This window comes from Phragmites australis, chromosome 22, assembly GCF_958298935.1.
Source record: "Phragmites australis chromosome 22, lpPhrAust1.1, whole genome shotgun sequence".
Classification (NCBI taxonomy): Eukaryota; Viridiplantae; Streptophyta; class Magnoliopsida; order Poales; family Poaceae; genus Phragmites; species Phragmites australis.
The window spans coordinates 21,987,880-22,003,554 of NC_084942.1; positions in this window are offsets into that span (position 1 = coordinate 21,987,880).

The window sequence follows — 15,675 nt, forward strand, 5'->3', positions numbered from 1 at the left end:
AGAGGGCGCATGGCCTGTCACTTCCAACCACTCCCCCCACGCCTGCTGTCAGTCCCTGCCACGAACTGGCAGGGAGACGTGGGGATATTTAATGCGCGGGTCCCGTCGCGCGACATCCGGCGCGCCTCGGGATAACGTCGCAGGGCCCGAGGCATAGCGCCTACCACCCTGCTGTGTCAGGCATGCTCTGACTGGGCGGGCACGCAGGGCTGCTCGGTGGCTGCCCGGCGGGCCCTCCCCGCTGCGCCCGCTGAAAAGCGAGATGATGACGACAGGACTGGACGGGGGCGTGTTTTCAACCCCCGTCACCTCACGTAGCAGCCCATGATGGTTGCTTTCTATTTATGGCGCCTTGGAACTTGCGCCATTCCTCTCTGGGCACGCTACCCACCCCGCCGGGTATAAAAGAGGGGCGGGCTCCCGGAGGAAAAGAGATCGATAGATCAAAAGAGCCCCCGATAGAACAGCAGAGACCGATAGAACGGAACTCGGTGACACACAGAAGACAAGCTAACGAAGAACAAGAAGCACGAAGCTCTAGACTTAGACAAACATTCTTGTAACACAGCAGACATCCTCAGAGAGACATTATCAGAGCATTTATAGCATACACACAGGAGTAGGGTATTACGCTCAGTGCGGCCCGAACATGTCTAAAAATCCCCTGAGCATTTACTTCATCCTGCACCCGATCATCCATCCCACCTGCATCTCATTTACTCCCATTTATTTCACGTACGAGGTAGATTCAGAACCATCCCCCTGGCTGAATCTCAAAGGGGGTCCCTCCGGATCCCTGCTTTGGAGTTCATCCTCCGACACTACTGAGGACGACGAGCGCGGTGCCGTCGAAGTAGCAGTTCCAGGGGTGCCACCCCTTGGCCTGATAGTATGCGTTCATGGCCACAGACGCCAGTGCCACCACATTGTTCCTTCCGGTGGGTCCTGGCTGGCAGGAAGCACGCCCCTCTGGGTGGGACGGCGGGAAGGAAGAGCTAGATCTAGATCTAGCCGCTCCTCCCGGGTCTCGGGTCCCCCGACGGGTCTCGGGTCCCAGACGGGACCGGGGCTGGTTTTGCACCCGATAACCATTCTGGGACCGGGTTGGGTTTGAGATCTTAGGTTTCGAGTTGGGTGCATTCTCGCCCGACCCGGCCCCGACCTGACCCATTGCCACCCTTACCGAGAATCCAAAATGATTCCGGCAGCCAAACGGGGCCTTACACAAAAAGCCCATTGATCTAGGTTTCTAGTTGAGGCACAAGTAAGCCACCAGTGCCTTTATATTCCCTTACCCAAAGGCTGCAAACATAGGCATAACTGGTTCCAAATGATTTTATTTTATTTTGTTAACAAAGTTCCTGTTTGCAGGTGAACATAGCTGAGGAAGCTGTCAGAAGACTAATTGGAACAACCCTCCTGTTATCCATCGCATCTGGCATGCCTGCAAGCAACATGCCCTTCTCTTCATGTGTATCTGATGCGGCTTCTACTGCTGTTCCCATAGTGTGGTTGTAGAACGCTATTTTGACATTCAATTCGATGTTGTAGAACGTACATTTATACCATAACAATTGTATACAGGCCAACATCGAATTGAGCCTCGCTCAGGCCGTTCTACCTCTTGAGCTAGAGCTCCCCGCGCTTCAGATTGCCGTGCACAATGAGACCATGCAAGACGAGCGAGTTCGCCTTCAACTCCAAGAATTGGATGCGCTTGAAGAAGAACGCCTCAACGCCCTTCAAAATCTACAGTTCTATCGACAGAACATGATCCGAGCGTATGACAAGCTTGTCAAACCTCGCGTATTCAGGAAGGGCGAGCTAGTACTTGTTTTGAGATGTCCGATCATACTCACCGGTAAGAGCAAAGGTAAGTTCGAGCCAAAATGGGAAGGGCCTTATGTTGTGGAGCAAGTCTACGACGGGGTGCCTGCCAACTCATCAACCAGGATGGCGTTCGTCCAATGCACCTTATTAATGGCCGTTTTCTCAAAAAGTACTTTGCTTAGAGCCATCATCCGTTCCCCCTGGCTCAACACTAAAAAGGGAGAACTCCAAGGCTCGTCGCATGTTATTTGTCATTTTGTACATCAATAAAGGGTGTCAACCCACCCAATAGTGATTATGGTTTTTCTACCCATCACTGAGTTGTGGTTTCAGGGTACAACTACTTGCAGGATTCACCTCCGGAGATGTATGAGGTGACATGGCAGTTTAAGTTGTGATAATGAACACACACTGCACCTAAGACATATGTCCCCTATCTATGCTTGGGCATCGAGGCTGACTCACTCTGCCTCTGAAGCGACCAGCCATTCGTCACTCCTGTACTCCTTCCATCCCAGCATAAGATCACTTAGGGAAGACTATAGGAAAAGAGCAACAGAGAGCTACCTTCCGGACATAAGTCGTGGATATGTGTGCAGCTTCTTGGCACCCTATCATGATGCAAACAAGGGCCTTGTACACAAAGTTGCTCGCGAGGTTTAGTCCCATAGAGCGTGGATGGTGCGATCTCAAAGGTATTCGCAATCCCAAGATCAAGTCCAAAGTGCAAGCAAGCTCAAAAGACCCGATGAAGGTCAATCGATATTCAAAACACCCAAGTCTCATCAAATGAAAGCCCTCCCAACGTTAAGGGAGAAGAACCAAGGAATGTGCAAGAAAAAGCCACTATCAATAGGTGGTACGAAGATTGCGAATGCAGGAGAATGACCATCGTCCATCACCCTCGTAAAAAATGGAGGTAACAATACCACAACTTGCTTCCCATCCATATTGAATCCTTGCCACTCACAAGTACAGCCCCCAGGGAGTACATGATTGTCAGCGTGCTCTAGCCGAGGAAGTAGTTTGGGGAATTCCCATCGTTTCCAGAAGTACTTTCAAACATGTGTTCTTCACACATGAACACTGAAACATCATACAATTAAATACAAGGTTGCAAGTTGTACGCAGAACCCAATCATCTCGTGTTCCACCTGTGTTCATGTGAGTTTTGCATTGATCTTCCTACCAGGCTTATGGATATCAAACACCATGAATGCACAAAAAGATACATGTGAGAATATGAGGAGGATGGTTACGAATGTTGCTTCTGTTGACATTGATACGAAGCTTGTTTTGCTATATTGCAAATCTAGCTTTCTCTGTTGTATGTAACCTATTAATCCTGTTCAGTAGACATAAAAGGGTTGAGGTTGTAGTTGAATACATGACTAAACAGACATTCTGATGCGCGAAATCGTTCCTATGTGTTTTCACTGCCGGCTGAAGGCTTCAGCTGGCAGTGATGCCTTGGGAATCAGTGCCGGCGGAAGCCTTCAGCCGGCAGTGTTTTGCCTCTCCTCCCTATCCTCCCTCTCTCTGTCCTCTCTGTCCTTCGTCTCTCTCTCTCTCCTCGATCTCTTCGTCTCTCTCCCCCTCTCAATACATGCATACAATGAGACACATATTTAATATAAATCAATAATAAAGGCACCTTCATTAATACATAGTAATTCATGTCATACAAAGAAGGTGCTAGGCATCACTACCGGCGCAATCCATCAGCTGGCAGTGATTACCCTTATTCGAGTGAACACCTATTACAAGTCATAGGCATCGACAAACACACATATATACATAATAGTTCTCACAGGTCACCCCCCGAGAAGTCGATCGAGTTGAGCCAGTCCAGTATCCCTCTACCTCTCCCACGATGAGGACTGCGTCTCTGCACGGACAACTGATGGCGTGTGTACATCCGGGGACGTCGGGGGGCCGATGGTGGTGGAGCGGAGGATCCGGCCACGCCTGATCGACCGCAGCGTCGCCTAAGCTCCAGGCTCACCGGCGTGTCAAAGACATCGAAGTCCAACGCCTGAATGCCACTACGGTTTGAGCCTTTGGCCTCCTCCGCAGTGCACTGACGGGCCACCCTCTTGTGCTCATCCACAGCGCACTGACGGGCCAGCCTCTCGTCCTCCTCCTGGGCACGCTTACGGGACGCTGCTTCTTGCTCCTCCGCAGTGCACAACTGATAGGCCAACCTCTCATCCTCCTCCTCCTGGGCATACTTACGGGCCGCTGTTTCTTCCTCCTCCTTCGCATCATCGTTGGAAGGCTATTCTGTCGAAGAGTTGTCCGACGGTACCAACTCCGAAAGCAGGTCGAAAGCCACAACAGGATCCTCTAGACCAGGTGCACTGACAGCTGGGGAGGTGGACTTCTTCTAGGAGATGGCTGAGGAGAGGGATATCTTCGAGGCGACGGTGGCCCGGGGTGTCGTGGAGAGTAGAGGTTCTCGGGAGCTGTCCCTGGTGGCAACACTATGTAGGCCTTCTCCCACGGGATGAATGTGTGCTCATTATGTCCTATAGTGTTCGCCCCCTCCTCTGCGGAGTAGTCCACCTCAACATGATGGTACTGGTCAATTGCCTCGTCTACTTGGACCACGGCGTACCCCTCCGGTATCTGACGTCCGTGCAAATGTTCATGGGAGCCACGGGGATAAGCCATGCCGGAAGCCACCTTGATGGTAATGTTCCTAGCACCAATGTGTAGTTCACACGGTGTCCGTGCTGTGATGAGGTCCACGGGATAAGTGATGGGGTCAGCTCACAGAACTCCCGTGGATGCACAGCTACTCCAACGACCACCGGGGCTGGAGCGCGCAACATTAGGAGATGTTGCCGGCTGTTTCTGTTTGCTCACAATGGCCCCCGTTCACGCATGAGGGCTTGTTGTATTGCTTGTGCTATCTTTTTCTCTATATATTCCCTTACATTTTGTAGCGCTTGTTCAAGTATTTCCATCATCCTAGCTTGTTGTGCCTCTCGTTCTGCATCTCGCTTCGCTTAGGATCTCTTCCGACTCTTGTAATTGTCGACGTCGTCTGGGAATCCATATTTCCAACCCATCACCCCAATGCCTCGTGTGCGACCACCGTGCTCCTTGTTTCCCAGTGCCACGGTGAGCTCGTCCATATCCTTGTCTGGCTTGAAAGAGCCTTGTGCAGACTACTCGTGGGCTTCCGCAAGCTTTTTTGCAATAATTTGCGTCACTTCCTAGTCTTTAGGGGTCGTAAAGCATAAGCTTCCATCAGACGAGTAAGAAGCACCCCTCCCAAGAAGGAAGTGTGTCGATCGTTCGCTCCAGCCCTTCGTCTCAGGCGTGATACCTCTCTCTTGCAGTTCATCTAGCTGTTGTTGCCACTGCCGTTCTTTCCTCATGTACCCACGACTGTCGAGTTTGTGGGGGTAGATGTTCTTCTTCGAGGTTGCTTTGTTCACCTCACTCAACCTCTGTGCTTCTTCCGATAATTTGTACTCTGCAAAGGCTTACCAATGATCTTCCAGTTGCGGCCATTTGCGGAAATCTAGCGTTGTACTTTTCTTCACATACGTTCTGTTCACTGTGCCCTTCCAATTCTTAAATGAAATGCCCATGATCATTAGCGTCTTACACTTAACTACTTCCATATCTGTCTCTTCAGGGAAGTTGAACTTCTTTAATATCTTGGACCACAAGATGTCGTTCTTGATCGAATCAGGAACCACGTGCGGATCACCTCGTTCGCCAGTCCATAATCTGTAGCTGATGGGCACGTTATCCTTAACAGCAATCCCACAGACTGACTTGTATGACCCCAGAACTCTCTCTGGTGCAGTTGGCACCCCTGATGGTGAGACCTCTGTGATCACAAATCATCCCATAGGCATCTTCGAGGGACCTCGGACACGATGCTGCTTGTGGGATTGCTCATTGTTGTGACCCTCCGGAGCATCAAGCATCTGCGCATAAGCGAAAAACTATTGAGAACCTATACTATAATACGTAGAACAGATGCATTCATCTACTTATGAATTACCTCATCGCCTCCACATGCGTCTGTTTGGTCCAGGTTGAGGTAGTGGCTCGGGCTACCTTCTTCAATATTTGACGGCGGCACTACATCTCCTTCTGGCACCTGAGCTGGATCGGCGGTTGGTGATGCCATCCCTTCCTGCGAGTTCTGCATACGATGACGATGAGCGATTGAGTATTCTACATATAGAGAGCTGATGAAGGAGGGAGATAGAGATAAAGCCAACGAGGGAGGGAGAGAGGCTGAAGAAAGAGTGAGATAACCATGAAGGAGTAGATAGATAGAATGCATACACATACAATATTGTAATTGAGTACATTACGACCACATTTAACAAAAAAAGTCACATTTTACATAGCAAAATAGGCACAAGGTACAATTGACACATTGATATTATAAGTCACATCATCTTACATAGCAAAATAATGATAATTACAACCAGAACTAGGATTACGACATCTTTACACGTGAAATCAAATGTATTCTCCTTATTTTCGAAGTTAGCCAATTTTAGCTCGGCTTGGATGACTTTACTGTTGTATGCCGCAACAGCTTCATGTTTTGACTTGTATCCTTTGTAACATGCTCCTTCGAATCCATTAACTTGTGCGTGGCATTCCTCCCAACTGAAGAACACTCCACTTTACCGGCCACGATGGACAACATACATCTGTAGAACGACCAAAGTACGCTTCACCCTGATAGTTCAGTAGTGCACATCTGTGAATGTACCGAACCATCAAGATGGAGCTATACTTTGTCCGAACATCAAGTAATGGGTCTCCAATTTCATCATTTGCAAAAAGTAAAACAAGTACGAAAACAACATTAGCATCATATTATGGAGATAATTATATACGACTGCAAGCTTAACTGGGATAGTAAAGAGACGTGCAAGGTGCATGTGTAATAACCATCCCAGTCGAGCTTTGCAGTCATATGTATGGTCTCTAATTTCATCATTTGCAAAAGGAAAAACAAGTATGAAAATAGTGCAATTTCTAATACAACACATAACAGCAAGAACTGGACAATAGGTGTATAAAAGTGCTCTCAGGAAATTAATAACAATTGACCCCAGGACAATCAAGGTTCTGCCCCCTAATTGTTCTATTGAGTACATCAACAACTGGGTAATTTACTAATTTCTCATCTAGTTATTAGAACTGGGACAGAATTCTCAAAAATCACACAATATCACCATGGATAGTGCTACTGTACCAAATCAGAGAGCACAGATTCTGAAAAGGACAAGCAATTTCCTGTCGAGATAGAAATAGAGAGTGAACAACAGGATTCAAACAAGTAATGACAGAACAAAAAGGATGAATCAACTAGAAATATGTCTCGGTATACAAGTACAGACCAGCAAGAACCATCAACAAGTCTCACCAGGGGCTACAACAAATATCAGACAACTAGAGAATCACAGGTCTAAACTATTTTATTTAGTAAATTGCCCAGTCTCAGTGTATCGATTCATCATTGAGCAAAGGGAATATGTACCAGTATTGTCTAGAACAGAACACAAAAAGACCACAACCAGCATTTGTTCTTATCATTTTAACACACAAAATGACCAGCACACAAGCATCTGTTCTTATCATTTGAACACACAAAAGGACCACAAGCATCATCTGTTCTTATCATTTTAACACACAAAAGGACCAGCACATAAGCATCTGTTCTTATCAAGAATTTCAAATGACATGTGTACAGCAAGAACTGGACAGTAGGTGTATAAAAATGCTCTCAGGAAATGAATAACAATTGGCCCCAGGACAATCAAGGTCCTGCCCCCTAATTGTTCTATTGAGTACTTCAACAACTGGACAATTTACCAAGTTCTCATCTAGTTATTAGAACCTGGACAGAATTCTCAAAAAACACACAATATCATCATGGACAGTGCTGCTGTACCAAATCAGAAATAGAGACTGAACAGCAGGGTTCAAACAAGTAATGACAGAACAAAAAGGATGAATCAACTGCAGAGACAACAAATATCAGACAACTAGAGAATCACAGGTCTAAACTATTGTACTCAGTAAATTGCCCAGTCTCAGTGTATCAATTCATCATCGGGGAAATGGAATATGTACCAGTACTGTCCAGAACAGAAGAGGGGAAATACTCACAAGCATCTATTCTTTTCATTTGAACACACAAAAGGACCGAGGCAGCATCTGTTCTTATCATTTCAACACACAAAAGGACCACAAGCAACATCTGTTCTTATCATTTTAACACACAAAAGTACTAGCACACAAGTATCTGTTCTTATCATTTGAACACACAAGCAGCCGACCATGAATCAGTACGAACTTGCGCTGAAACCCTAGGAATCAGAGGGGAGAAGGAGACGAAGGGGGAGCCGGGAGGCCTACCTCGATGTCGGGGTGGTGGTCCTCGGCGACGGCGGTGGTGGACGAGTGCGCAGGGCACGGCAGCGCAGGCTCCTCGGTGTTGGGGTGGTGGTCCTCGGTGATGGCGGCGGTGGACGAGGGCACAGGGCACGACAGCTCCGGCTCCTCGGCATCGGGGTGCTCATCGGGGTGGAGGCGGCGGGCTCCTCGGCGTTGGGGTGGTGGTCATTGGCGACGGCGGTGGTGGATGAGGGCGCAGTGCACGGCAGCGCGGGCTCTTTGGCGTTAGGGAGGAGGCGGCGGGCTCCTCGGCGACGAGGTGATGGTCCTCGGTGACGGCAGCGGTGGACGAGGGCGCAAGGCACGGCAACGCGGGCTCCTCGGCGTCGGGAGGCGATTTGGTGGAGGGCACATGCTAGGAAGGGGAAAAAATTTCTAAGTGTCAAGAGGGCGCAGGCGTCGAGAACTTTTATAGGGAAGGACTTTCACTGCTGGCTCAAGATGACTACCGACAGTGAAAGGGTACCTTCTCTGCAGGCTCAATAGGACGACCGGCAGTGCAACTACTTTCACTGTCGGCCGAATATGTCCACCGGTAGTGAAACCCCTTTCACCGCAGGTCACGGGTGCAAAAAATTTGTTTTAGCTGCGCGCGCGCAGACACTCGAACCCACGACCTGCCCCCCAAGTAAAACCGAACAAACCGTTGCGTTACTCAAGTGTTTTCGGTTGAGTTTATTCTATCTATATTTATTAACATTCTGTTGACCTAAAATCCTAATACATATTTATTTAAATTTGAAGTTACTACATACCAAAATTAAGTTTTGTATATACCTAAATTTCATGGTTCAATTTTCTAATTCAATTAAAAATTAAAATAAATATGTTCATACCTAAGTTTCTATATTGGGGCTTGCTAATTAAATAAAAAATATAATTTGAGCTTCCTATATATCTTAATTTCATCAATAAATATTTTAAATTATTAAAAATTGAAAATAAATATGCTCATAGCTATAGCTAATTCATCAAAAATAAAAAATAGTAATACATAGCAATAGTGCTTGTGCTATTTCGAATTCATTAAAAATCAAAAATCAATATGCTCAATAATAAAGACATATTCCACCATAAACTACAAATTGAAGCTTCCATAACATAAGTGAGGTATAATTGCATCTAAAACAAATTCATACATAGTAAGTAATACAATTTAGCTACTTTGTCTTAACGATTCGCCCGTCATTATGATTACGGCGTACATAGGGAGGTTCGTCGGTGTGTTCCATGGGACCTAGGTCGACGTCCTCTCCGAAAGGAGGTAGCGTGTCGAATTGATTGTAGTCTTCCTCATCAACAACATTCTCTACTCCGATAATCCTTCTTTTTCCTTGAAGAACCACGTGACGCTCCTCCTTGTTAGCCGGGTCTGGGTCCTTTACATAGAAGACTTGCATAACATCATTCGCAAGTACGAATGGTTCTTCTCTGTATCCAACAAGTTTTTGGTCTACTGTAGTCATACCGTACTTGTCGATCTTCACACCCCCTGGGAGTCTGACCTATTGGCACCGGAAAAGAGGAACCTTTAACACTCCATAGTCGAGCTCCCAGATCTCCTCTATGAATCCGTAGTAGGTCTCCCTATTTCCATTGCAGTCATAGGCATCTATACGGACACCGCTATTTTGGTTGGCGCTTTTATTATCTTGAGCTCTCGTATAAAATGTATAGCCATTTATGTCATATCCTTGCAATGTGAGGATTGTAGTTAACGGTTCGTGAGCCAACACATTCAATTGAGCACACTCTATCTGCTTATCCATCACCTGTCTATGTAACCAGGCGCCAAAATGATCTCGGTGCTCTCGCGCGATCCAAACATCGGGCTTCCCTGGGTTTCTGGTGCGTAGCATCTTCTGGTGTTCTTTGACATACAGGTCCATTACAGCTGATTGTTGCAGAACTGTGAAATATGCTTGCGTGAATGAAACGGGGGTCCTTTGGAAGTAATTTTTTTCAAGAACAGTAACAATTCTGTGAAGCTTATATCAGACCACCCGTTGCTTGCCTTCAATTGTATCAGTGAAAGCACGGTACGCAACTTTGTGTGCTCCTTCTCGTAGCTCGGGAACAACGGTGTTTTAGAGTCCTCTACCATACACTGGAACTTTTGAAACTCTCTTTCATTGGTGAAGTTCCCCTCCCCATCGCGTAACATCTTCTCCAGATCATCGGCATCGGCGTCGGCCAACATCTCCTCTATATTATCATCAACCAACGTATCTCCGGCAGACGGCATATCGGTGTATTCGTCGACTGGCATATCGGTGCACAAGTCTTCGCCTTCTCTACCAATGTATTGCCCTTCCTGTACGATCTCAGCTTCACCGTGCTCGGTCCAACGGGTATAGCCAGGCATAAAGCCCCTTGACATCAAGTGGGAATGTATCTGCTGGGTGGTGGAAAATTGCTTCTTATTCTCGTAATCGACACATGGACAACACATGTATTGAGATTATGTATTTGACTTGTGTGTCGTGGCTCCTACCAGGAAATACTCCACGTCGTTCTTGTACTCTGCACTCACATGACTCGCATAGTACATTCATCTTCTGTCCATCTACAATTATATCATTATTGTAAATCCAAATTCAAAATATCTAGAAGATTTTGCGATCACTAATAAATAAATTACCTCGTCATTTCCAACCGGCAATTGACCCGGGTTGGAGGAGCCACCTTTTGTATGCTTTCACGTCTGCTTCCGATGAGTATTTGTTGGTGCTATCCCTAGAAATTTTCTTTATTATTCAACCCTTATCTAGAACTCATTAAGTAAAAATAAAAAATAAATACGCTCATACATAAAGTTTCTATATTGGAGCTTGCTAATTAAATAAAATATAAAAAATTCAATTGGATCTTGCTACATACCTAAATATCATGGCAAAATTTTCTAATTCATTAAAAATCAAAATAAATACGCTCATACCTAAAGTTTCTATATTGGAGCTTGCTAATTAAATAAAATATAAAAAATACAATTGGATCTTGCTACATACCTAAATATCGTGGCGAAATTTTCTAATTCATTAAAAATCAAAATAAATACGCTCATTATTTGACATGCTTTGAAGATTAGCTCGAGCTAGAAGAAGGTGGGGAAGGGGAGAACATCACTGCCGGCTCATATAACCAGCCAATCCATCGGCCGGCAGTGATGACACTTATCACTGTTGATTCATAAGCCACGATGGCTGATTCTTCCCACGCGGCTTACGAACCGGCAGTGATACCACATCACTGCCGGCCCATTAGGAACCGGCAGTGATGGGCCGGCATATAAGCCAGGTTCTGTAGTAGTGAAATGACAATACTCCGTATCTCCTAATTCGGGTTCATTGCCTCTCTACAGCCTTAGCTTTGGAATTATAACGTTGCTACCTAAGCGTAAGGAAGCTAAATAAATTCAACAATATAGGCCAAGTTATCTTCTCAATATTAGTTTTAAAATTTTCACTAAAGTAATGACTAATAGAATCACCCTAGTTGCTAAAAAATAGACCGACTCAAACATACTTCTTACCTGGGAGATATATTATGAAGGGAGTTGTTATTCTGCATGAGACAATACATGTAATGCACAGGAAGAAGAGAAATGATGCCATACTTAAATTAGATTTTAAGGAAGCTTATGACAAAGTGAAATGGCTATTTTTGCAACAAACTTTGCGAATGAAAGGCTTTTCACTAGTATAGCGAAAGTGGATTGTACAGGAGCTCACATGGGAAAGCGTACAGGTCAAGGTTAATGATGACATAGGATACTACTTTCAAACAAAAAAGGTTTAAGACAGGGTGATCCGCTCTCTCTAATCCTTTTTAATGTAGTGGTGGATATGCTTGCAATCTTAATTGCAAGGGCTCATGGTGATGGACAAGTGAAAGAGGTTGTCCCACATTTGGTAGAGGAAGATTTTCACTTTTGCGATATGCTAATGATAGAATCATCTTTATGGACCATAATATAGATGAGGCTAAGAATATGAAGCTGATATGCACATTTGAGAAATTATTTGGCCTCAAAATTAATTTCCATAAAAATGAATTGTTTTGTTATGGCAATGCTAAGAATTTTGAGGAATAATACTCACAAATATTTGGATGTGATATGAGAGACCACCATTTCAGATATCTTGGGATTCCTATGCATCACAAGAAACTACAAAATAATGATTGGAAAGAGATTGAATAATTATTTCAACAAAAGTTAAGATGTTGGAAGGGTAAACATCAATCGGTTGGAGAAGACTAGTCCTCATTATTTCAGTTCTTAGCGGTCTGTCTATGTTCATGTTATCATTCTTTGAAATCTCTAAGGAAGTCCTTACATAATTGGACTTTTATTACATAATTGGACTTTTATAAGTCTAGATTTTTTAGCAAAGTGATGATCATAAAAAGAAATATAGATTGACCAAATAGAGCATTATTTGCATGCCTAAGGATCAGGAAGGCTTAGGCATCCTGAACCTGGATGTGCAGAATAGGCTTATTAAATGGCTGTTTGAACTGATAAATGAGGAAGTGGTTTGGCAGATTCTTCTTAGAAATAAATACTTAAAAACCAAAATAATTGGCCAAGTGGAGAAGAAACCTGGTGATTCTCATTTTTTGTCTGTCCTCATGAAGGTCAAACAAGAATTCATAAATCTAGGCTCTTTCACCTTGAAAAATGGTTCTCGTATAAGGTTTTGGGAGGATGTTTGGCTTGGAAGGACCAATACCCAATGTTGTACAATATTGTTAGAAGATCGAGTGCGACCGTTGCTGAGGTGCTACGCTCAAATCCACTTAGTGTGTCTTTTAGATGGGCACTAGTGGATAATAAATTAGTAGCCTGGCATGAGATATGTTGGCATGGGCCTATGAAAAGCACGAGAACCATTCAGTGATATCACCTTACAGTCTTTTCTCTAATGCGGCTCAGTTTCAGAGGATTTAGAGAAAATTGAGCCACCAAGAGAAATCTGTCCTAATGTTACTACTAATCCCCTGTCTAAATCGATAACGAGTGACATCCACGTCGCATGGAGAGGAGCATCCTATATGGATGAAGCTACGGAATATGGAGATGCCGCCAAAGATTTGATGTCTCTGGTGGAAAGTTATAAGGTTTATTTGATTTGCCCTGAGCTCCATGCCTGAGAAAATTGGTGCCTGAAGCTAGAATAAGATTTTGATGCTTTTTGCTTGACAAGGCATTACTGAGTTTTGCTGTTTGGTTGGAACCCTGTGTTTGAGGAAAACCTAAAACTAAAATTTGTGCTTTCACATGGAGAAAACCAAATGCATAGAATACATTTGCACTAGATTCACATCCCATAGGCAACGAACGCCTCGAAGGAGCTCGCCAACGGGGAGGCTCAGCCGAAGGAGTGGCGGCAACCAATGGAACAAGTGAAGGTTTGGAAGTCCGTTGGTGTTGGATTTTTCGCCGGAGGTGTGCAGTGGCGCTCTGCAAAAGTGGCCGGGACTAGGCGGCGGCTAATCTGCGAACAAACATGGAAGGCAAGCGAGGGGTGAATCGGTAGATTTGCTGATCTCGCTGGTGCTGTGGGACGACGGAGAAGAAGCCGGACGGGGCGACGGAGAAGAATCCTATTGGGCGGAGTCGCTCTGGCAACAAGAACTTGAAATCGATGAGGTTCTTTTCAGGGAGTTGACGGGGCTCTTTGATGAGGTGGAATTGGATGGAGATGCCTAATTGGTTTTAGTTGCAGCCCAAATCAAGAACTTACCGTGCGTTCGGTTGAAGGGAATAGGAGTTTAGAGGTGAAGAGTTTAAAATTTGTTGGTCGTTTTTAGTGGGTATGAGAATTTCAATGGGACGAGAAAGGGAATTTGAGAGGCCAACTCTCACCATTTTAAACCCAGGGCAAGGTTGGTAATTGGGTGGGAATTGCTTTGTTAGTGGAAGATTGATACATCTTTACCGTTCGTTGTGACTTATGTTACAATTTTTCATTCCCAAATCCACACACTAAACGGTGGATAAAAATCCCCTCTTAAGTTCTCTCACTTAATTATGACTACCTATCTATTTGGAGTAGCTTGTAGCACCTTCGGATAAGTGTTGTACTCATTTTCCTTTTGTAAGTTTTTATATAAAAGTTTCTCACATAATATTTTCTTAATACGGTAACATATGCAATATAACTTACGTATATTATATACAATAGAGGGTGTTGAAATCCACTTGAAATAGGATAAGAAGTCTTACTCTTGTTTGGTTGGGTTACTTAATGTATTCTCACTCTTGTATGGAGAGGTGACTTTTTTGCCTATATAAATAAGAATAGACAACTTATTCACTTCTACAGAATCTATTTAATAGGATATATATATACAGACGAATCTATGAAATCGTCTGTACAAAGAGTACCACAGATGGCTCCAAACTAGAACCGTATGAGAAAATAGCAATAAACAGTTGCAACAAAGCGGGACGCTACAGTACAAACGGTTACAAACTACAACAGTTTGTACTAATAGTACAAATAGTTCTAGTTTAGAATAGTCTGTATTGTTCCTTTTTTACAGACGATTCTAAATTAGAACCGTCTGTACTATTGGCAGTAATAGTACATACGGTTTTAAGTTTAGAACCGTCTGTACTAACAGTGTTCCACTTATTTTGAGCGTATATCTTATATAGATTATTTTCATACAATGGTTAGCAATGAATGATGGGTAAGATGGCAAGGAAGTTTTGCGCGAGGTTAGAGGTTGCGGGTTTGACTCCTAGAAAAAGCACTCGTGACCGCGTCTACATAATAATATAGGGGCTGGTGCGGATAGGAAAAATATTTTTTTTAGATTTTTTTAATCTAGAAAATTTAGTACAGATGGTTTCAGTAACGAGCCGTCTGTACAGATAGTTAAAAAAGTGTCCTGATTTTCGAACTGTTTGTACAAATCATTTTTTACTTAATAATTATAACTTAAATTGTTCATTATAATAAAGGAGATAAATCTTTACCATGCATTGTGTCTTTGTTCTTATTCTACTTTAGTCTTCGAGCTATGTCGAAGACTGGAAGAGGTCCTAACCACCAATAAAATTAGTTAACAGAATACAACCCTTGTGGGACAGAGGGCGCACTCCATAAAATTAGTTACTGCAGGACATGCATCGTGCCAGTCTTGGCGGCAATGGAAATTGCTAGGAGCTCTCCATTTCGAGGGAGGATTAGTATTATGATATTACATTGGAGGGATCATCGAAGTAATGTCCTTAATTTGATGACTAAATATATGAATTTACTGTAATTATAGACATAGTGAGTAGTATCTGGAACACGCATGAAGGTTACGTATATTGCATTAAGAAAGGGATAAAAGAGGCGTACATAGTGAGTAGTATCAATCGATTTGTCTTGTGAAGTATAC